The sequence below is a fragment of the Pseudophryne corroboree genome, chromosome 1 (genome assembly GCF_028390025.1).
Source record: "Pseudophryne corroboree isolate aPseCor3 chromosome 1, aPseCor3.hap2, whole genome shotgun sequence".
NCBI classification, from domain to species: Eukaryota; Metazoa; Chordata; class Amphibia; order Anura; family Myobatrachidae; genus Pseudophryne; species Pseudophryne corroboree.
In genome coordinates, this window is record NC_086444.1 from 947173756 (window position 1) to 947196007 (window position 22252).

General features: G+C 46.1%; 1 long non-coding RNA gene across 1 annotated transcript; it reads right to left on the minus strand.

Moving 5' to 3' along the window:
- Window positions 1–20555: 20555 nt before the first annotated feature.
- LOC134973762 (uncharacterized) lies at window positions 20556–21676 on the minus strand. The gene is made up of 4 exons (XR_010190274.1): window positions 21610–21676; window positions 21173–21274; window positions 20984–21086; window positions 20556–20578 (listed from the first exon to the last, which is right to left on the minus strand). It is a non-coding gene; the product is annotated as an uncharacterized LOC134973762 (long non-coding RNA).
- Between the last annotated feature and the right edge of the window lie 576 nt (window positions 21677–22252).

Genomic DNA, 22252 nt, shown 5'->3' on the forward strand with positions numbered 1-22252 from the left:
TACCCCATGGTACTAAATGGATTCCCAGTATCCCCTACGACTACGAGAAAAGGATTTACCGGTATGTAATTAAAATCCTATTTTTCACCAGTACTCCACACTTGTTTTCCACAGTGATGCTTAACTGCAGGGGCGTAACTAGAACCTAATGGCACCACAGATTTTGAACAAGTCTACAAACTATCTAGGGATACCCTCTTCTACTCCTACTCTTATACTTCTACTCCCTGCCACTCTGTATAGGACTCCCACTCTACTCCTGTTACCTGTCTCCCTGATTCTGGTCCCCAGCACTCTGCATGGGACATCCTCCTATACTCATATCATCTGTCTGCCTTCCTCTTCTCCCTACTACTCTGCATAGGATTCCCACCTCTACTCCTGTTACCTGTCTGCCTGACTCTGGTCCCCAGCACTCTGCATGGGACATCCTCCTATACTCATATCATCTGTCTGCCTTCCTCTTCTCCCTACTACTCTGCATAGGATTCCCACCTCTACTCCTATATCCTGTCTGCCTGACTCTGGTCCCCAGCACTCTGCATGGGACATCCTCCTATACTCATATCATCTGTCTGCCTTCCTCTTCTCCCTACTACTCTGCATAGGATTCCCACCTCTACTCCTATATCCTGTCTGCCTGACTCTGGTCCCCAGCACTCTGCATGGGACATCCTCCTATACTCATATCATCTGTCTGCCTTCCTCTTCTCCCTACTACTCTGCATAGGATTCCCACCTCTACTCCTATATCCTGTCTGCCTGACTCTGGTCCCCAGCACTCTGCATAGGACATCCTCCTATACTCATATCATCTGTCTGCCTTCCTCTTCTCCCTACCACTCTGCATAGGATTCCCACCTCTACTCATATATCCTGTCTGCCTGACTCTGGTCCCCAGCACTCTGCATGGGACATCCTCCTATACTCATATCATCTGTCTGCCTTCCTCTTCTCCCTACTACTCTGCATAGGACTCCCACCTCTACTCCTATATCCTGTCTGCCTGACTCTGGTCCCCAGCACTCTGCATGGGACATCCTCCTATACTCATATCATCTGTCTGCCTTCCTCTTCTCCCTACTACTCTGCATAGGATTCCCACCTCTACTTCTATATCCTGTCTGCCTGACTCTGGTCCCCAGCACTCTGCATGGGATATCCTCCTATACTCATATCATCTGTCTGCCTTCCTCTTCTCCCTACTACTCTGCATAGGATTCCCACCTCTACTCCTATATCCTGTCTGCCTGACTCTGGTCCCCAGCACTCTGCATGGGACATCCTCCTATACTCATATCATCTGTCTGCCTTCCTCTTCTCCCTACTACTCTGCATAGGATTCCCACCTCTACTCCTGTTACCTGTCTGCCTGACTCTAGTCCCCAGCACTCTGCATGGGATATCCTCCTATACTCATATCATCTGTCTGCCTTCCTCTTCTCCCTACTACTCTGCATAGGACTCCCACCTCTACTCCTGTTACCTGTCTGCCTGACTCTGGTCCCCAGCACTCTGCATGGGATATCCTCCTATACACACGTTCAGTATATTTTCATAATGTTGACATGGTCATAATGTTGATGTGTTTGGTATTCATCATGTTGATGCTGATGAAATGTATAATAAATATAGGAATCACAGTGCTGATGAAACCTTAAATTGCCTCAATAAAGACCAGTATATTTAGGTAACAAAAATAACATCTATTACAGGTCGAGTATCCCATATCTGAAATGGAACATTCCGTATATGGGATTTTTCCAGATAACAGAATACCTGTTATCTGGATAGGTCCGCGGTGGGTCCAGCATGGTAGCAGAGGAAGGGGGGTGTTCCGGTGCATCACTGTGGGTGTTCTGCAAGTCGGTGGTGAGGCGGTGGGTTGGCACATCAGTGAGGGGGTACAGCGTATCGGCAGCGGGTCCTGGAGCAGTAACAGTGAGGCAATGGCTGCAAAACCACTCCGCCACTTGTCTGTGATAGGCTGCAGACTCCGGTGACATCATGACGTCAGTCACGCCATGATGTCACTACGTGGCCAAAATATTCCAGTTTTCAGAATATTTTGGTTTTCGGGTATCCAGATAATGGTTCTCGACCTGTATTGTGTAAAAATTTTATATCAGATACACTGGCGTATCTATAATGGGTGCAGTGTGTGCAGTGCACACGGGCCCCTGGGTCCAGAGGGGGCCCACACACTGCACCCATTTCTTCTATATACTTACCTTTCTGGTGTCCGTGCATGGGCCCCCTCCTCTCCAGTCACCATAGCCTGCAGCCACAGCAGCGCGTTTAGCGCTCTGTCTGAGCACTAGAGATTCTGGAACAGTGCCAGAGTCTACAGCTCATGCGCAGGTCTCCAAAAAAATAGTCGCCGCACCATTTTTTCAGAGACTTGCGCATGCGCTGTAGACTCTGGCACTGTCCCAAAGTCTCCAGTGCTTAGACAGAGCGCTAACATCGCTGCTGCCGGCTACTTCTTACTCACTCACTGTCTCTCAGGCTGTCACACGTTGAGTGAAGGCTCCTCTCCTCCCCGCCGCTTCTCAGTCCTGTCCCCGGCAGGATGCAGCAATGATGAATACTCACACATTCCCTGATACTTTTACTTCATCTGTCTCTGTTCCAGCTCTCTGGGTTCATGTTACGCTACATTACATCTACCCACTCCACTTCGGCAGGTACGGGGGGACAGTGACACTGAGGCGGGTAGGGTGGCACAGTGACACTGGTATCGGCACCGCAATCACCCGCACAAGAATACGAGTATTTGTGTTCTCCGAGATCACAGGGAGACGTGTGTGTGCCAGTTGCTGCCTGCATGGAGCGTTACCCGGTGCCCGGGCTTACAGCACAGTGATGGCTGCGTGCGGGGCTGGCAGTGTCCCTGGCTGTATTGGGCAGTGGCCGGAGGCGGTGGGGACATCAGACACTTTGGTTTGGAGTTGGAGGTTCCGCACAGGAGGGGGCACACACCCGCTGACTGCACACGGGTCCCCTCCTCTCTAGATAGGCCCCTGATCAAATAAGACTTAAAATAATAAATAAAATCTTACCAAAATTATTCCACACAATCTAATTAGTTTAAGCAATAATCATTAATATGTCACAAAGGTACTGAGACCTGTATGTAAATTATGTAGGGGTGAGAAGATCTGAAATGATCATATACTTAGATCTGCAGGTCAGTGTAAAGATGAGTTTATACATACTATATAAAGCAAGTCACGGACAAACACAGTAGAATCAATATATAGGATTGTTCCTATATTAAGAAGCAGCAGCTGTGGTAAGTCTGGTTAGTAAGCAACAGCCAGTTCATGTTATCAGCACCAAGTAAATGTGTGTTGTTGCAGTGTGCATAAAGGAAATGATACAGTATGTGGGGCCGTATTAAATGAACCTCAGTGCTCAGATTTGATGTATCGCTAATGGGTGCAGGGTGTGGGGTGCAAATGGGCTCCTGGGTCCAGGGAAGATCCACCCCACACACCCTGCACCAATATATTAGTACCTACATCTCCAGACTCCAGGGGCGCCATGTTTCCGGAGGCCTACACATGCAAAAATCTAGTATCTAGTGCACTGCCAGAGAAGAGGGGTCCCGCACGGAGCCTGCCTATGAGCCTTCTCCTTTCTAAAACTCTTCCAGGTGCACAGGGTTTTAGTTATATAATTATATCGAAAGACTAATCACCAAATTATAATCTGAATGGAGTATATCAATCAAGGGTTTGTAGGTGCTGTAAGATTAACTCCATGTCGGGTGATCACAGTCCTATATAGCAGATTATGCCCAAAGGAATTTTCACCAATTTGTATCTTGAAAGGCAAGTATCCCAATCAAGGGTTTGTGAGCGGTGTAAGTTTACCTCTGTGCCAGCTGCTGGGGATGTTCTATAGATTGTAAGCTTGCGAGCAGGGCCTTCCTACCTCTGTCTGTCTGTTTTTACCCAGTTTTGTTCTATTACTGTTGTTCTAAGTGTAAAACGCAACGGAATATGCTGCGCTATATAAGAAACTGTTAATAAATAATAAATGTTCTCCAGGTTGTCAGGAGTGTGTGAGCAATGTGAAACTGCTTGCTGCACCAAGCAAGCCCAGCAGATCAGAGCTCCGTATTCCCATTGGCAGCAAAGGCAGTAGGAGGTTTCAGCAAGACCCCGGCGTCAGTAGGAACAGTGCCAAGTGCTAAGGCTTATTCCAGGGCATGTTGGGAGCTCTCACAGATGCTCGCGGTCTGTACAATGGAGCAGCAAAACGGGATGTAGTTATGTGACTGTGGAAACAGAGTATGACAGGCTTGTTTTATATGTATAAACTCATCTTTATAATCTAAACAAATAGCGCCATATACAATAGAACAAACATACAGTACATCAAATTCAATTATTTTACGCTCCTTGTGTGTTTTGGTAGTAGATCTCCTCCTGTTCCTTGATTCTATTCCTTTTCTTTGGGTCAGGTGTCTCTCAGTCCACAATAGATATATGAAAATAAATCAAAGAATAAAAAAACAAAGGCCCTCATTCCGAGTTGTTCGCTCGCTAGCAGATTTTAGCAGCATTGCACACGCTAGGCCGCCGCTCTGTGGGAGTGTATCTTCGCTTAGCAGAATTGCGAACGAAAGATTAGCAGAATTGCGAATAGAAAATTCTTAGCAGTTTCTGAGTAGCCCGAGACTTACTCCTACACTGCGATCAGCTCGGCCCGTTTCGTTCCTGGTTTGACGTCACAAACACGCCGTGCGTTCGGCCAGCCACTCCCCCGTTTCTCCAGACACTCCGGCGTTTTTTCCTGGCATGCCTGAGTTTTTCCGCACACTCTCAGAAAACGGTCAGTTTCCACCCAGAAACACCCACTTCCTGTCAATCACACTCCGATCACATCAACGATGAAAATTCTTCGTTCGGACGTGAGTAAATCTACTAAGTTTTGTGCATTTTTGCCTTAATCGCTCCGTTGCGAAAATCGTCAACGAGCGAACAACTCGGAATGACCCCCAATGTGTAGTATTGTTTTATAGTATGTATGTGTATTAAAACACCATGGGGGTCATTCCGAGTTGTTCGCTCGTTATTTTTTTCTCGCAACGGAGCGATTAGTCGCTAATGCGCATGCGCAATGTCCGCAGTGCGACTGCGCCAAGTAAATTTGCTATGCAGTTACGAATTTTACTCACGGCATTACGAGGTTTTTTCTTCGTTCTGGTGATCGTAATGTGATTGACAGGAAGTGGGTGTTTCTGGGCGGAAACAGGCCGTTTTATGGGTGTGTGCGAAAAAACGCTACCGTTTCTGGGGAAAACGCGGGAGTGGCTGGAGAAACAGAGGAGTTTCTGGCCGAACGCTGGGTGTGTTTGTGACGTCAAACCAGGAACGAAACTGACTGAACTGATCGCAGATGCCGAGTAAGTGTGGAGCTACTCAGAAACTGCTAAGAAGTGTCTATTCGCAATTTTGCTAATCTTTCGTTCGCAATTTTGATAAGCTAAGATTCACTCCCAGTAGGCGGCGGCTTAGCGTGTGCAAAGCTGCTAAAAGCAGCTTGCGAGCGAACAACTCGGAATGAGGGCCCATGTCTCTCCAAATGCAAGATAGAGAGAGAAAGTAAAGGTGCAAGGGGCGTACCACAACTCACAGGAAAGACCACAATCAATGTGTATAAAGATATCTTTATTCTTCTAAATTCCTTGTGTGGCCTTCACCAAGCTGAAACAGGTAGTGCGTGCCTAACTCACTTTTTTAAATAATTTAAGCATATAAAGGTATCTTTTCCTTTCTATGTAGTAATTCAGTGTCATATGCGTACCACACGTACGCACTACCTGTTCCAGCTTGGCGAAGGCCACACAAGGAATTTAGAAGAATAAAGATACCTTTATATACATTGATTGTGGTCTTTCCTGTGAGTTGTGGTACGCCCCTTGCACCTTAACTTTCCTCAACTTTCTCTCTCTATCTTGAATTTGGAGAGACATGGTGTTTTTTTAATACACATACATGATATAAAACAATACTACACATTGTTTTTTTATTCTTTGATTTATTTCCATATCTATTGGGGACTGACGGACACCTGACCCAAAGAAAATGAATAGAATCAAGGAACAGGAGGAGATCTACTTCCAAAATACACAAGGAGCGTAAAATAATTGAATTTTATATACAGTATTTTTGTTCTATTGTATATGGCGCTTATACAGATGTAAAATCCCCTACCCCTGTTTTGTTTAAATATCTGCACTAGGGGGGTCATTCTGAGTTGATCGAACTGTGCTAAATTTCAGGCACTCAGACATGCGGGGGGACACCCAGCACAGGGCTAGTCCACCCCGCATGTCAGTGTCGCCCCCCCCCCCCCCCCCGCAGAAATGCAAAAGCATCGCACAGCGGCGATACTTATGCATTCAGGAGTAACTCCCGGCCAGCGCAGCTCCTGCGGCTGGCCGGGAGAACCTCTTCGCTGCCCGGGTTGCAGCGGCTGCGTGTGACGTCACGCAGCCGCAGCGGCCCGCTCCCCCAACAGTCCAGCCACACCTGCGTTGGCCGGACCGCGCCTCCTAAATGGCAGCTTAATGCTGCCGTCCAGCCTCCTCCCACCCAGCGAACGCCTCTGCCTGTCAATCAGGCAGAGGCGATTGCTACGGTACAACGGACTTTTGGTCGTCCAGCATGCGCCGGCGCACTGCGGCGCTGGCGCATGCACAGATCCGATCCGATTACTGCGCTGCGATAAACTGCAGCGAGCAATTGGGTCGACCCCCTAGGAATTTGGTCGGTTAATGCTGCCTTGCGCACATTTGGAAAGTCCAATATCCAGTCTCATCTTTATAATCTGATCTCCAGATCTATGTATTTAATAATTTAAGATCTTCTCATACATACATAATTTATAGACAGATCTCAGTATCTTTGTTTGTGACCTATTAATAAATACTACTTAAACTAAACTAGGTTGTGTTAGTGATGAGCGGGTTCGGATCCTCGGGATCCGAACCCGCCCTAACTTCACCTTTTTTTCACGGGTCCAAGCAACTCGGATCCTCCCGCCTTGCTCGGTTAACCCGAGCGCGCCCGAACGTCATCATCCCGCGGTCGGATTCTTGCGAGATTCGTATTCTATATAAGGAGCCGTGCATCGCCGCCATTTTTCACTCGTGCATTGGAGATGATCGTGAGATGACGTGGCTGGCGTCCTCTCAGTTTCTATGTTCAGTGGGCTGCAAATTCTGCTGCAAATATCTGTGCTCAGTGTGCTGCAAATATCTGTGCTTAGTGTGCTGCAAGTGCAAATATCTACGTTCTCTGCCTGAAAAACGCTCCATATCTGACTGTGCTCAGTGTGCTAATTGCTTTATTGTGGGGACTGGGGACCAGCAGTATAGTAGGAGGACAGTGCAGAGTTTTGCTGACCAGTGACCAGTGACCACCAGTATTATACGTTCTCTGCCTGAAAAACGCTCCATATCTGTGCTTCATTGTAGTATATAGTAGGAGGACAGTGCAGAATTTTGCTGACCACCAGTATAACTATATATATAGCAGTACGGTACAGTAGGCCACTGCTCTACCTACCTCTGTGTCGTCAAGTATACTATCCATCCATACCTGTGGTGCATTTCAGTTTTGCACAGTTTGCTGACCACCAGTATATACTATATAGCAGTACGGTACAGTAGGCCACTGCTCTACCTACCTCTGTGTCATCAAGTATACTATCCATCCATACCTGTGGTGCATTTCAGTTTTGCACAATTTGCTGACAACCAGTATATACTATATAGCAGTACGGTACAGTAGGCCACTGCTCTACCTATCTCTGTGTCGTCAAGTATACTATCCATCCATACCTGTGGTGCATTTCAGTTTTGCACAGTTTGCTAACCACCAGTATATACTATATAGCAGTACGGTACAGTAGGCCACTGCTCTACCTACCTCTGTGTCGTCAAGTATACTATCCATCCATACCTGTGGTGCATTTCAGTTGTGCGCAGTATATATAGTAGTAGGCCATTGCTATTGATATATTACTGGCATATAATTCCACACATTAAAAAATGGAGAACAAAAATGTGGAGGGTAAAATAGGGAAAGATCAAGATCCACTTCCACCTCGTGCTGAAGCTGCTGCCACTAGTCATGGCTGAGATGATGAAATGCCATCAACGTCGTCTGCCAAGGCCGATGCCCAATGTCATAGTAGAGAGCATGTAAAATCCAAAAAAATAAAGCTCAGTAAAATGACCCAAAAATCTAAATCAAAATCATCTGAGGAGAAGCGTACACTTGCCAATGTGCCATTTACGACACGGAGTGGCAAGGAACGGCTGAGGCCCTGGCCTATGTTCAAGGCTAGTGGTTCAGCTTCACCTGAGGATGGAAGCACTCGTCCTCCTGCTAGAAAACTTAAAAGAGTTAAGATGGCAAAAGCACAGCAAAGAACTGTGCGTTCTTCTAAATCACAAATCCCCAAGGAGAGTCCAATTGTGTCGGTTGCGATGCCTGACCTTCCCAACACTGGACGGGAAGAGGTTGCGCCTTCCACCATTTGCACACCCCCTGCAAGTGCTGGAAGGAGCACCCGCAGTCCAGTTCCTGATAGTCAAATTGAAGATGTCACTGTTGAAGTACACCAGGATGAGGATATGGGTGTTGCTGGCGCTGGGGAGGAAATTGACAAGGAGGATTCTGATGGTAAGGTGGTTTGTTTAAGTCAGGCACCCAGGGAGACACCTGTTGTCCGTGGGACGAATATGGCCATTGACATGCCTGGTCAAAATACAAAAAAAATCACCTCTTCGGTGTGGAATTATTTCAACAGAAATGCAGACAACTGGTGTCAAGCCGTGTGTTGCCTTTGTCAAGCTGTAATAAGTAGGGGTAAGAACGTTAACCACCTAGGAACATCCTCCCTTATACGTCACCTGGACCGCATTCATCAGAAGTCAGTGACAAGTTCAAAAACTTTGGATGACAGCGGAAGCAGTCCACTGAACACTAAATCCCTTCCTCTTGTAACCAAGCTCCTGCAAACCACACCACCAACTCCCTCAGTGTCAATTTCCTCCTTAGACAGGAAAGCCAATAGTCCTGCAGGCCATGTCACTGTCACATATGACGAGTCCTCTCCTGCCTGGGATTCCTCCGATGCATCCTTGAGTGTAACGCCTACTGCTGCTGGTGCTGCTGTGGTTGCTGCTGGGAGTCGATCATCATCCCAGAGGGGAAGTCGGAAGACCACTTGTACTACTTCCAGTAAGCAATTGACTGTCCAACAGTCCTTTGCGAGGAAGATGAAATATCACAGCAGTCATCCTGCTGCAAAGCGGATAACTCAGGCCTTGGCAGCCTGGGCGGTGAGAAACGTGTTTTCGTTATCCACCGTTAATTCACAAGGAACTAGAGACTTGATTGAGGTACTGTGTCCCCGGTACCAAATACCATCTAGGTTCCATTTCTCTAGGCAGGCGATACCGAAAATGTACACAGACCTCAGAAAAAGACTCACCAGTGTCCTAAAAAATGCAGTTGTAACCAATGTCCACTTAACCACGGACATGTGGACAACTGGAGCAGGGCAGACTCAGGACTATATGACTGTGACAGCCAACTGGGTAGATGTATTGCCTCCCGCAGCAAGAACAGCAGCGGCGGCACCAGTAGCAGCATCTCGCAAACGCCAACTCGTTCCTATGCAGGCTACGCTTTGTATCACCGCTTTCCATAAGAGGCACACAGCTGACAACCTCTTACGGAAACTGAGGAACATCATCACAGAATGGCTTACCCCAATTGGACTCTCCTGGGGATTTGTGACATCGGACAACGCCACCAACATTGTGCGTGCATTACATCTGGGCAAATTCCAGCACGTCCCATGTTTTGCACATACATTGAATTTGGTGGTGCAGAATTATTTAAAAAATGACAGGGGCGTGCAAGAGATGCTGTCGGTGGCCCGAAGAATTGCGGGCCACTTTCGGCATTCAGCCACCGCGTGCCGAAGACTTGAGCACCAGCAAACAGTCCTGAACCTGCCCTGCCATCATCTGAAGCAAGAGGTGGTAACGAGGTGGAATTCAACCCTCTACATGCTTCAGAGGATGGAGGAGCAGCAAAAGGCCATTCAAGCCTATACATCTGCCCACGATATAGGCAAAGGAGGGGGAATGCACCTGACTCAAGCGCAGTGGAGAATAATTTCAACGTTGTGCAAGGTTCTGCAACCCTTTGAACTTGCCAGACGTGAAGTCAGTTCAGACACTGCCAGCCTGAGTCAGGTCATTCCCCTCATCAGGCTTTTGCAGAAGAAGCTGGAGACATTGAAGGAGGAGCTAAAACAGAGCGATTCCGCTAGGCATGTGGGACTAGTGGATGGAGCCCTTAATTCGCTTAACCAGGATTCACGGGTGGTCAATCTGTTGAAATCAGAGCACTACATTTTGGCCACCGTGCTCGATCCTAGATTTAAAACCTACGTTGTATCTCTCTTTCCGGCAGACACAAGTCTGCAGAGGTTCAAAGACCTGCTGGTGAGAAAATTGTCAAGTCAAGCGGAACGTGACCCGTCAACAGCTCCTCCTTCACATTCTCCCGCAACTGGGGGTGCGAGGAAAAGGTTAAGAATTCCGAGCCCACCCGCTGGCAGTGATGCAGAGCAGTCTGGAGCGAGTGCTGACATCTGGTCCGGACTGAAGGACCTGCCAACGATTACTGACATGTCGTCTACTGTCACTGCATATGATTCTGTCACCATTGAAAGAATGGTGGAGGATTATATGAGTGACCGCATCCAAGTAGGCACGTCAGACAGTCCGTACGTATACTGGCAGGAAAAAGAGGCAATTTGGAGGCCCTTGCACAAACTGGCTTTATTTTACCTAAGTTGCCCCCCCCTCCAGTGTGTACTCCGAAAGAGTGTTTAGTGCAGCCGCTCACCTTGTCAGCAATCGGCGTACGAGGTTACTTCCAGAAAATGTGGAGAAGATGATGTTCATCAAAATGAATTATAATCAATTCCTCCGTGGAGACATTCACCAGCAATTGCCTCCAGAAAGTACACAGGCACCTGAGATGGTGGATTCCAGTGGGGACGAATTAATAATCTGTGAGGAGGGGGATGTACACAGTGAAAGGGGTGAGGAATCGGACGATGAGGAGGAGGTGGACATCTTGCCTCTGTAGAGCCAGTTTGTGCAAGGAGAGATTGATTGCTTCTTTTTTGGTGGGGGCCCAAACCAACCAGTCATTTCAGTCACAGTCGTGTGGCAGACCCTGTCGCTGAAATGATGGGTTCGTTAAAGTGTGCATGTCCTGTTTATACAACATAAGGGTGGGTGGGAGGGCCCAAGGACAATTACATCTTGCACCTCTTTTTTCTTTCATTTTTCTTTGCATCATGTGCTGTTTGGGGACTATTTTTTTGAAGTGCCATCCTGCCTGACACTGCAGTGCCACTCCTAGATGGGCCAGGTGTTTGTGTCGGCCACTTGTGTTGCTTAGCTTAGCCATCCAGGGACCTTGGTGCACCTATTTATTTCTTTGCATCATGTGCTGTTTGGGGACTATTTTTTAAATCTGACATCCTGTCTGACACTGCAGTGCCACTCCTAGATGGGCCAGGTGTTTGTGTCGGCCACTTGGGTCGCTTAGCTTAGTCACACAGCTACCTCATTGCGCATCTTTTTTTCTTTGCATCATGTGCTGTTTGGGGACTATTTTTTTGAAGTGTCATCCTGTCTGACACTGCAGTGCCACTCCTAGATGGGCCAGGTGTTTGTGTCGGCCACTTGGGTCGCTTAGCTTAGTCATCCAGCGACCTCGGTGCAAATTTTAGGACTAAAAATAATATTGTGAGGTGTTCAGAATAGACTGAAAATGAGTGGAAATTATGGTTATTGAGGTTAATAATACTATGGGATCAAAATGTCCCCCAAATTCTATGATTTAAGCTGTTTTTGAGGGGTTTTTGTAAAAAAACACCCGAATCCAAAACACACCCGAATCCGACAAAAAAATTTCAGGGAGGTTTTGCCAAAACGCGTCCGAATCCAAAATACGGCCTCGGAACCGAATCCAAAACCAAAACACAAAACCCAAAATATTTCCGGTGCACATCACTTGGTTGTGTGCAATAATCTTGTATGGGTTTTATTTTTCTACTTTTTTTTTATGTAACATAATTAGAATATCAACAACACATTCCTGATGGTCCATTGGTGACTTACCCGGTTCAGCAGGTCCTGGCTCCAGCAGAGTCTTCCAGGTCAGGCGGTTATGTCATGGTGACTTACAGCAGATCCTGCAGCACCTCCAGCGGTGAGTATCACTAACCTCTAGCCCGCCCCCTAGTGCCTAACCCTAACCTTCCCTCCCACAGTCTGTCACCCTCCAGTCTATGCAAAATTTCTACATTTCACATTCAACGTTGTTAACATGTCAACATTCTGTAGATGTGTTCATGTTCAATGTCGAAATTTCAACAATGTCGACTTCATAACTGTAGACATTGTGGTGTTGATGTTATTATGCATCAGCCCCATACTCATACTACCTGCCTGCCTTTGGTTTCTGCCACTCTGCATTAGGTAGCCTTTTCTCTCTGCCTCCCTGTATGGGGCATTCTTCTGTATTATTTCATCTGCCTTCCTGCCTCTTTTCCCTGTCAGTCTACATCGGAAACTCTCCTGTACTCATATCATCTGCTTGTCTGCCTCTTCTCCCTTCCACTCTGCATGGGACAAACCCCTATACTCAAACAACCCACATATTCATCTCTGGTTCCCGCCATTCAGCATGGGACACCCTCCTATATTGATATCACCCGCCTGTGCAGCCTCTTATTGCTACCATCAAGCACAGTACACCCACCTCTACTCATACCACCTGCCTATCTGCCTCTTCTCCCTGCCATTCTGCATTTAGCATCCACCTCTACTCACAACTTCTGCATGTCTACCTTTCCCTCAGGGGAATGTACTGAAGTTATTAGCTGAATATGACAATTGCGAAACTGCTACATCATTCCTCTCATGTGCTCCCTCCAATACTGTCTGTCACCACTTCTAGCCCTCAGTAAGATCAGAAGCGCTGAGAATGATCCTGTGAAGAAGGTAGGAGATGCAGCTCTGCTCAGTCATTGATAAAGGGAGTTGGCATATTTGAGTCTCTTCTGTGCTGAGCTGTGTTTACCCAGTACCTACTTTTTCATATGTCACCAACCTTATTGATCCATACTGTACATAGGTGGTCATTCCGAGTTGTTCGCTATTTTTTTCGTTCGCACAACATATTCGCAAAATTGCGAACACATTGCACAATAGCGAATATCCGCCCTCAACGTATTTTTGCTATTTCGTACGCAGTATTACACAAAGAAGGCGTATGCCAACTGACATCGCTGTAATGCGATCCCATTGCATTATCACAAACCTCATCATAAAAATCCTAACTTCTCGTAGATTTACACATTCCTCTTAAAATTGCACACGCTTTTGCTAAAAAACGCACATCAATGGGGTTTTTTCCCCTTAAATTTTAAGTTAAATAAGGCTCCACAAGCCTTCCTCAATTACAAATCCAATTAGTGTAATGATTGACAATGGTCCTGATCAATTAAGTCTTCAAAGAATACCAGAAGAACACTTTGTAGGCACAATTGGCCATAAACATTGATCTGGAAAAATTACAAATATAGATATGGGAAATGTGCCTGGTCTAATGCAAATGTTTGAAGTATTGTGTAGATGTGTAGTGTGTGAATAAATGTGTTTACATGTATTTATAATCCATAACCTCCTAACATTTTTTTTTTGTAAAATTATTGTTGGTGTATTTTTATGAAATTATTCTTAAGTAAGATGTGTGAACTGTTTTAGGTCACCAATTTCTGCACGCCAATGTGCTGTTCCTTTATAGCATAAATAAACACAACATCCGCTTAACTTAAACAATTTTTGTATTTATTTATTTATTTATTTATTCAGATATTAAACTGTTAACCAAATAAAAATTTTAAACTTAAAAAAATGTCTTGATTGCCTCTATATCGGCAATTACTGCCCTCAAATTGCCTTTTAGGCGCTGGAAAAGTGGCGGCAAACTGTTGGGATCTCCAACTGCAGCATCTGAAAAGAAGAGTCAAAGAAAACATTACTAACTTACTCACATTACCTATTATACAAGCAAGGCAGAAAGCACACTTTAATGCCAAAGTGACTACATCATGTATGTTTGAATATTAAAACAGTAGCATACCAACACACAAGCATGCTCAGCAATGTTTTTTAATGTCAAATTTTTCATTGTAAAAGTGTGCCACACCATGGCATACATTTACTAAGATGGGAGTTCAATTTAAGATGGGACGTTGCCCATAGCAACCAATCAGATTCCACTTATTATCTTCTAGAAGGTGCAAAATAAATGAGAAGTAGAATCTTCTGGGTTGCTATGGGCAACATCCCATCTTCAATAGAACTCCCATCTTAGTAAATGTAACCCCATGCTGGAATTCATTCACATCTGGAGTGAAACAGACTTTTCTTTTTTGTTGTTGGCCCTGCATCATCACACTGCATATCAACATCTTCAGAAGGACAACATATCCTAGCATGCCCACACTCCCTGAAAGCCTGCCTTACTACATAAGGTGAAACAGGTTATTTATTTTATTATAAATCAATCATTTTTTGAGTGTAACTTTCACAACACAAATCACTGTGTCCTTAGCCTGGCAAACAAAGTGAAGCATGCGAGTTGAATGTGCTAATATTCAGAATACCCAGGCACAAGTGTAAAAGACCAACAACATACTAAACTCCACTCAGGTCTAACTGTTTCACTGACAACCTAGCACATATAAACCCTGTTGTCCTGGCAACCCTGTCGACCTAATGAGTGTCGACCTAGAGTGGACACCCTAAACATTGCAGACATATACACTGTACATCTAATGATACTCACACAAATGTAATTGCAACATCCATACCATGATGAAGAACACAAACATTTTTCCTTGGCCAAAGATTGGCCCCAGTACAACACTGCATGTATTGGAATTTGAAGTTAAAGTAGTTAACAAATACATGTAAAATGTGTTAAATCTTACTCTCATCTGGCACATGCGCAGCACCATCCACATCCTCAGGGGCTACTGCTGCCCATTCACTGGGTGGGGAAGGAGGCTGGATGGGGGAAGATGGATGGGTGAAGGAGGATGGATTGGGGAGCTGATTACAGAGGGTGGGTCTGATTGAGAAGGGGAGGGGTGTTTGGGCCACAGAGGGGGAGATGGCCAGAGAGGGGGAATGGGAAAGAGAGGGGGAGGTGGGCGGAGTGGTGGTTTGGCCTACAGAGGGGGAGGGGGACAGAGAGGGGTATTGGTAAAGAGAGGGGGAGGGGGGCAGAGAAGGGGATTGGGAAACAGAGGGGGAGGGGCGCGGAGAGGGGCTTGGGGCCACAGAAGGGGAGGGGGGCTGAGAAGGGGATTGGTCAGGGCTTCGATCCGCAGCTTGCCGTTGTGCTTGCCCTAGAATGACATATGTAATATTTAGTTTGTGGATTTAAAAATTTTAACAACAGCATTTTACAATTACACTGTTCTGTCCCATGTTAAAGACGGTTCCGGTATGAATGGTCGACCATGTTATGGTCGACAGTCATTAGGTCGACCACTATTGGTCGACATTGACATGGTTGACATGGACACATGGTCGACACATGAAATGGTCGACACATGAAAGGTCGACATATGAAAAGGTCGACATGAGTTTTTTTACTTTTTTGGTGTCGTTTTTTGCGTAAAGTGACTGGGAACCCCAATTAGTGCACCGCGTTCGCTCGCCATGCTTCGGGCATGGTGCCTTCACTCCGCTACCGCTTCGCTCAGCACACTTTACCGTTCCAATCGTAGTCCATGTGGATCGTAAAGTATGGAAAAGTTCCCCAAAAGAAAAAAAAGTTAAAAAACTCATGTCGACCTTTCATGTGTCGACCTTTCATGTGTCGACCATTTTCATGTGTCGACCATGTGACCATGTCAATGTCGACCAATAGTGGTCGACCTAATGACTGTCGACCATAACATGGTCGACCATGTGAACGGATACCGTTAAAGACACGGGTAAATTTACTAAGGTTTTTTTTTTTAAGAACTGGTGATGTTGACCATAGCAAACAATCTGATTCTACTTAACATTTATCAAGCTGCTTCTAGAAGATAATAGCTAGAATCTGATTGGTTGCTATAGGCAACATCACCAGTTAATAAAAAATCCCACCTTAGTAAATTTACCCCACCGAGCAAGTTATTGGGTTCCTTCGGCAGCCTGTGTAGCAACTCAGTACAGCAACATTCCCCTTTTGCAGAAGCACTTTGCTACACAGTCAGTACTGCTTGCCATAACCACACACATTGTGTCATGTTTGTTCTACAATAGTATATTGACAGTCTGCTAATTTACACACTATATAACTTATTAGTGAATATATGCAGTCTTTACATTAAACGTTTCTGCTAACAATCCTAGTGTTATTTAATGTGATGTGAAACTTACTGCGTCTACGTCTATTCCGGATTTGTTGGCGTAGCTCCGCCAACAGGTCCGGCGTGTGTCTGCGGATGTCGCTCCAGCGCCTCTCTAATTGAATTATTGTCCTCCTGCTCCGGGCGCGTGCTCGCAGTAAGCGGCGGACCTCCGCGTAGGCCTCGCGATTTACCCTATTTGGGATAAAGGGCCCTGCACGGCGGTCCATTACCGCGACCAGCACGCGCAGCTCTTGCCGTGTAAAAGCAGCTGCGCGCATGGTGCCAATGGCGTTTTCCATACATGGGCATATATTTATAGTGTGTGCTGCCATTTGATTGGTTGTCAATTGATGGTGTCATCTGTAATAAACTTTATTGATATGTGTGCATTAATGTGAAATACAGTGGGTACAGTTCGCATTCGCGGAAATTCGCAGCCACGGAAGAACAATAAAAAAAAACATACACTCATAATCACACACACACACTCACATACACACACAAACACTCAAAATCACTCACTCACACTCACACACACTCACATACACACACACAAACTCACATACACACACACTTATTGAAAAGTAATTGTTACAATCTGTGTACTCACCACATTTTTCAATAACAATCAGCTGCACAAAGTCACCAAGTTATCGACATTTAGGATCATATGTTGTCATTTGTAATGTAAACAGATGCACAAGCCAAAACAAAACAAAAATTTTTTTTTAAAAAGTTATTAACACAATTTTCAAAAAACCAATTAATTATAAATTTACCAAAAAAAAAAAAAAATGACTACAACAATATTTGAACAAAAGACATGATAAGGAGAATATTACAGAATTTTTTTTATAAACAAAGAATAATATAGACTCACTAAAAAAGAAAAAAACACACTATGAACTTTAGCAAGCTACCTAAATGACATCAGACCAAAATTACAATACAAATACAGAGACTTTGGGAAAATGAAAATAAATAAGGTAAAAAACAAAATACCTGAAATAATCCCGGACAATTCTTGCCCTTACTTCATTCCCCCGCCGGGACACACTCCCCCTACCGAATGCCCGGCCAACCCCTGGCTCCTCATCCGGCAATTCCTCCGTTTGGGGAAGCTCTACGCGACTCCTTACAGCGATGTTATGTAGGATCGCGCACAGGACCACAATTTTACTTACCATCTCCGGCGAATACATGATGTCGCCACCAGTGCGGTGGAGCACACGAAAACGCCCTTTAAGGACACCAATCGTGCGCTCCACCAGCTGTCTAGTGGCAGTAAGCACTGAGTTAAATGCCGTCTGTGGTCCTGGCCTGGGTTTACTGTAAGGAGTCATGAGCCAGGGGGTGCAAGGATATCCACGGTCTCCTGTTTGATAACATGAAAATAGCAAAAGGAAAATAGGTCAAAACATAATGTAATACAAAAAATATGACTGTTCTAAACATAAAAAAGTGAACTCACCCAATAACCACATGTCTTGGCCTTCCCTCGTTCTTAATCTCTGCCATATCCCTGATTGTCTAATGACATGTGCATCATGGGAGTTCCCCGGGAACTTAGCATTCAGGGACAGGATCTGGAGGGATGGCCCACAAACAACCATTACATTCAGAGAATGAAACAGTTTCCTGTTTCTAGAAATTTCTTCATTATGTCTTGGTGCAACTGTAAGAGGCACGGGGGTGGGGCCCTGGAGAACAAAATTCGGATCGCTCACTTACCAGGCCTACGTACCTCACGCCTCCCGTCCTCCACCTTCAGTCCGTCTAGGTAGCTCAGACGATACTGGCACACGTTCAGACACGGAGAAGAACTTCCTGGGTCACCTGAAACGAATGGGGGGGGGGGCACACTACACTGGGGTGCCCTACACTGGGCTCAGTGAAGGGTCATCATTGGCACTTGTGGCCTCAGACTGGGTGCCCCCGTAGTGGTGCGGAGCACCAGGGGCGACCCTGAACGAAAACGCCCAAAGGGGAAGTGGGGGAGGGGCAACATACACCACGAACACACACGAAACACCTTTATGCTCACCAGCTATATACTCGGCTTCCGCCAGACGACTGGCCCTTCTTCTTTGCTCCCGTCCAAAGGGGCCACGGCTGGACCAAGCCTGGTCTGGCCACGCCCACCGCGTTGTCTTCGCCGGAGGCGGGATGGCTCCCACCACCTCCGGGCTTCCTGGAGACTTCACCTGGGCAGCGGTGGCCGGTGCAAGCTCTTTGGCGTTGCACACCGCTGGCCCAGGGCTTCCGAGGTCTTCACCGACAGGGGTCGGCTCCTTGTACTTCACCCGGCGGGCGTCGGCGTGTCTCAGCTCTTTTGCAACCACCGCCGCCCTCCGGGACTTCCGGCGCCGTCTTCTTCCTTCACTCTTCAGGAGCTCTTCTCCGCTCCCTCTCTGCCGCTGAACTGAACTCTCGCGCCCGGCGCTGGCTAATACAAGCCAGTGCCGGGGGGGGGGCTATGACGCGGCGAGCCGGGATTGGCTCGCCGCCACCACTCCCGATTGGCTGCCAGTTCACGAGCCGTGATTGGCTCGCGGCTGGCGCCAAATTCAAAATGCCGGGCGGTGATTGGCGGGGTCTGCGTCCCGGAGGATGCAGGCCCGCCGCCATCACCCGCGTGGAGCGGCGGTGGATATGCACCGCCGTCCCCACGCCCGCTGCCGAACTCTGCATTCAGCTGGGCAGGTGGAGACCGGACCAGGTCCGGTCCCCAGCACCGCCCGAAGCCCGCGCTGCCTCCGGCCCCATGGGATGGCGCCGGGGCGTCCCAGGTGAGGAGGGACGCGCATGCCAGTAGCAGGGCCAGTGACCGCACAAGTACACTGGCCCTTGCTACACAACAATAGCTACATGTGTTCCATCAACAACCCCAATAACATGTGGGAAGCGACTACCACCTTCCTGAAATTGCCGCTTCACCACATCCAGGGCACCAACATCCAAAGGCATAGCTATAAATTGCTTTACTCTTTTTATGAAAGCCTGGCTGACACGCCGCAGGACCTTACTGAACTTGCCCTGCGACATGCCAACCAGATCTCCCACCACACCCAGTGGCAACAAAATGTAACACAGCAAGGAATTGTGTCAATGCTGGTATTGCTGTAGGATACCTAATGGATTGTTCTAGATCACTCTCTATTATGGAGGGTATCCGTTCACATGGTCGACCATGTTATGGTCGACAGTCATTAGGTCGACCACTATTGGTCAACATTGACATAGTCGACATGGACACATGGTCGACACATGAAAATGGTCGACACATGAAAGGTCGACACATGAAAAGGTCGACATGAGTTTAACTTTTTTTTCTTTTGGGGAACTTTTCCATACTTTACGATCCACATGGACTACGATTGGAACGGTAAAGTGTGCCGAGCGAAGCGGTAGCGGAGCGAAGGCACCATGCCCGAAGCATGGCGAGTGAAGCGAGCCATGCGAGGGGACGCGGTGCACTAATTGGGGTTCCCAGTCACTTTACGCAAAAAACGACACAAAAAAAAGTAAAAAAACTCATGTCGACCTTTTCATATGTCGACCTTTCATGTGTCGTCCATTTTCATGTGTCGACCATGTGTCCATGTCGACCATGTCAATGTCGACCAATAGTGGTCGACCTAATGACTGTCGACCATAACATGGTCGACCATTCATACCGGAACCATTATGGAGAGAGTGTCTAGGATTAGATGAGGTGGCAGCCTGTATCTGCGCAATACCACATCATCAGGCATCCCAAAAAGGAGGACACGGGCACGGAAAATTGGTGGCCTAGCACGCCTCCGTTGCCTTGGAGGATGAGGAGCCGGTTGGGGTTGTAGGGCTTGCGGCGGTTGGGGTGGGAGTGGTTCCGTGGGTTGTGGTGGGAGGGCTTCAGCTGCCACATGAATGGACATCACCAGCTTAAAATGAAGGTAAGAATCATTAAAAAAACATAAAAAATAACAACACACATTGTCATCCATAAGCAAAGTCAAAGTGTATGGGTATTAACTTACTGCTTGTGCGTACTCCATTTCTTCAAGATTAAAATACGGACCAAAAACACATAATTGGATAAAAATATAAACAAACAAAATTAGCTAATTATCTCCAACATAGGTTAACATCACAAATCATAAAGATTTTGAGATATCAAACCTACCCATATAATTAATGCAACAATATATTGAATCCAAAATAAGTATGCCTAATTTAAATTAATAAAACAAATTATTAAAAAAAAACACAGAAAACACAGATCCGAAAATAAACGGGGGTCCTTTAGTAGCAAATACAGAAAAGATCAGCCCTACTTTGACAAAAGTAAATGCTTTGTAAACAAATAAATGAGACACCTACAATAGAGAGAAATGGACTATAAGAAATCAGATACACACTTGCAACAAACACACACCAGGACACACAGGTATAGGCAACTTACCTGCTCAATAAATGAATATACAAATTTGCCTGATTATGAAAAAAAAAAAGCGGCCTACTTGGGCAGAAAATAAATGTGGTTGCAAAAACCACTAATGAGACACCTACAAGAGAGAGAAATGGACTATAAGAAATCAGATACACACTTGCAACAAACACAGACCAGGACACACAGGGATAGGCAACTTACCTGCTCAATAAATGAATATACAAATTTGGCTGATTATTCCAAAAAAAAGCAGCCTACTTGGGCAGAAAATAAATGTGGTTACAAAAACCACTAATGAAACACCTACAAGAGAGAGAAATGGGCTATAAGAAATAAAGTATCCACTCTCAACAATAGAACGGACAAACTGTAAATTAAAGATCACACAAATATTACATAGTACATGAGATTAAATTTATATGCAAAAACATTATCCACCAAAATACAAATACCCTGTTTTAAACACTACAAACGACCATTGCACAACCATACATACTTGGTTTGTTAATATCCTAATTTAGTAATACTAAAAAAATAAAATTGGCAGAAAATAAGCACTACGCAACACAACATGAAAACATTTGCAAACAAACAAACAAACGCACATTTGTCTGCAATATACTGAAATAAAAACTCACTCAGAAATGTTTGAGCAAACAAGACCACCTTGTCTGAAATACGACAAAATTGCATTTGGCATCATACACCCACTCACACAGGCTGCAATCCAGGCTTTTAAATAGGCTGATCAATTACTGGAAGTATTAGCATAATACTTAGCACACCTGTGCGAATTACCGCACTGGAAGCCACACGCAGCTATAAATCGCAACACACCTGTGCAAACACACATGCCACCAGCAACATGGCTACTCGTGAGTAGATGGCAGCAGAGATGGAACGCGTGCAGCAGCAGATGTCCGCTTTGACACATAGGCGCCTAGCGCTGCGGAGGCAGATGTTGGAAGCAGCAAGTTTGGAAGTTGAAGTAGCAGGACCCAGTACTGTACAAACTCCATCTTCTGATACCCAGGAGTTAGGAGTGAATCCCCTGCCAGACATAGATACTGGGGTAACTGAGGGAGATTCCGGAATACCATCTCAAACACAAAGTACACAAGCAGCTAGTGAAGAGGAAGATGGTGAGGAGGGACAGGACGATAGCTCACAGGCTACATAAAAAAAATACAGCCCGCCTTCACTAAGAGGGAGTTACGTGATTTGGTCACACAGGCCATGTCCAAAATTCATCGAGGACCAAAAAACATGGGTGCTGCATCC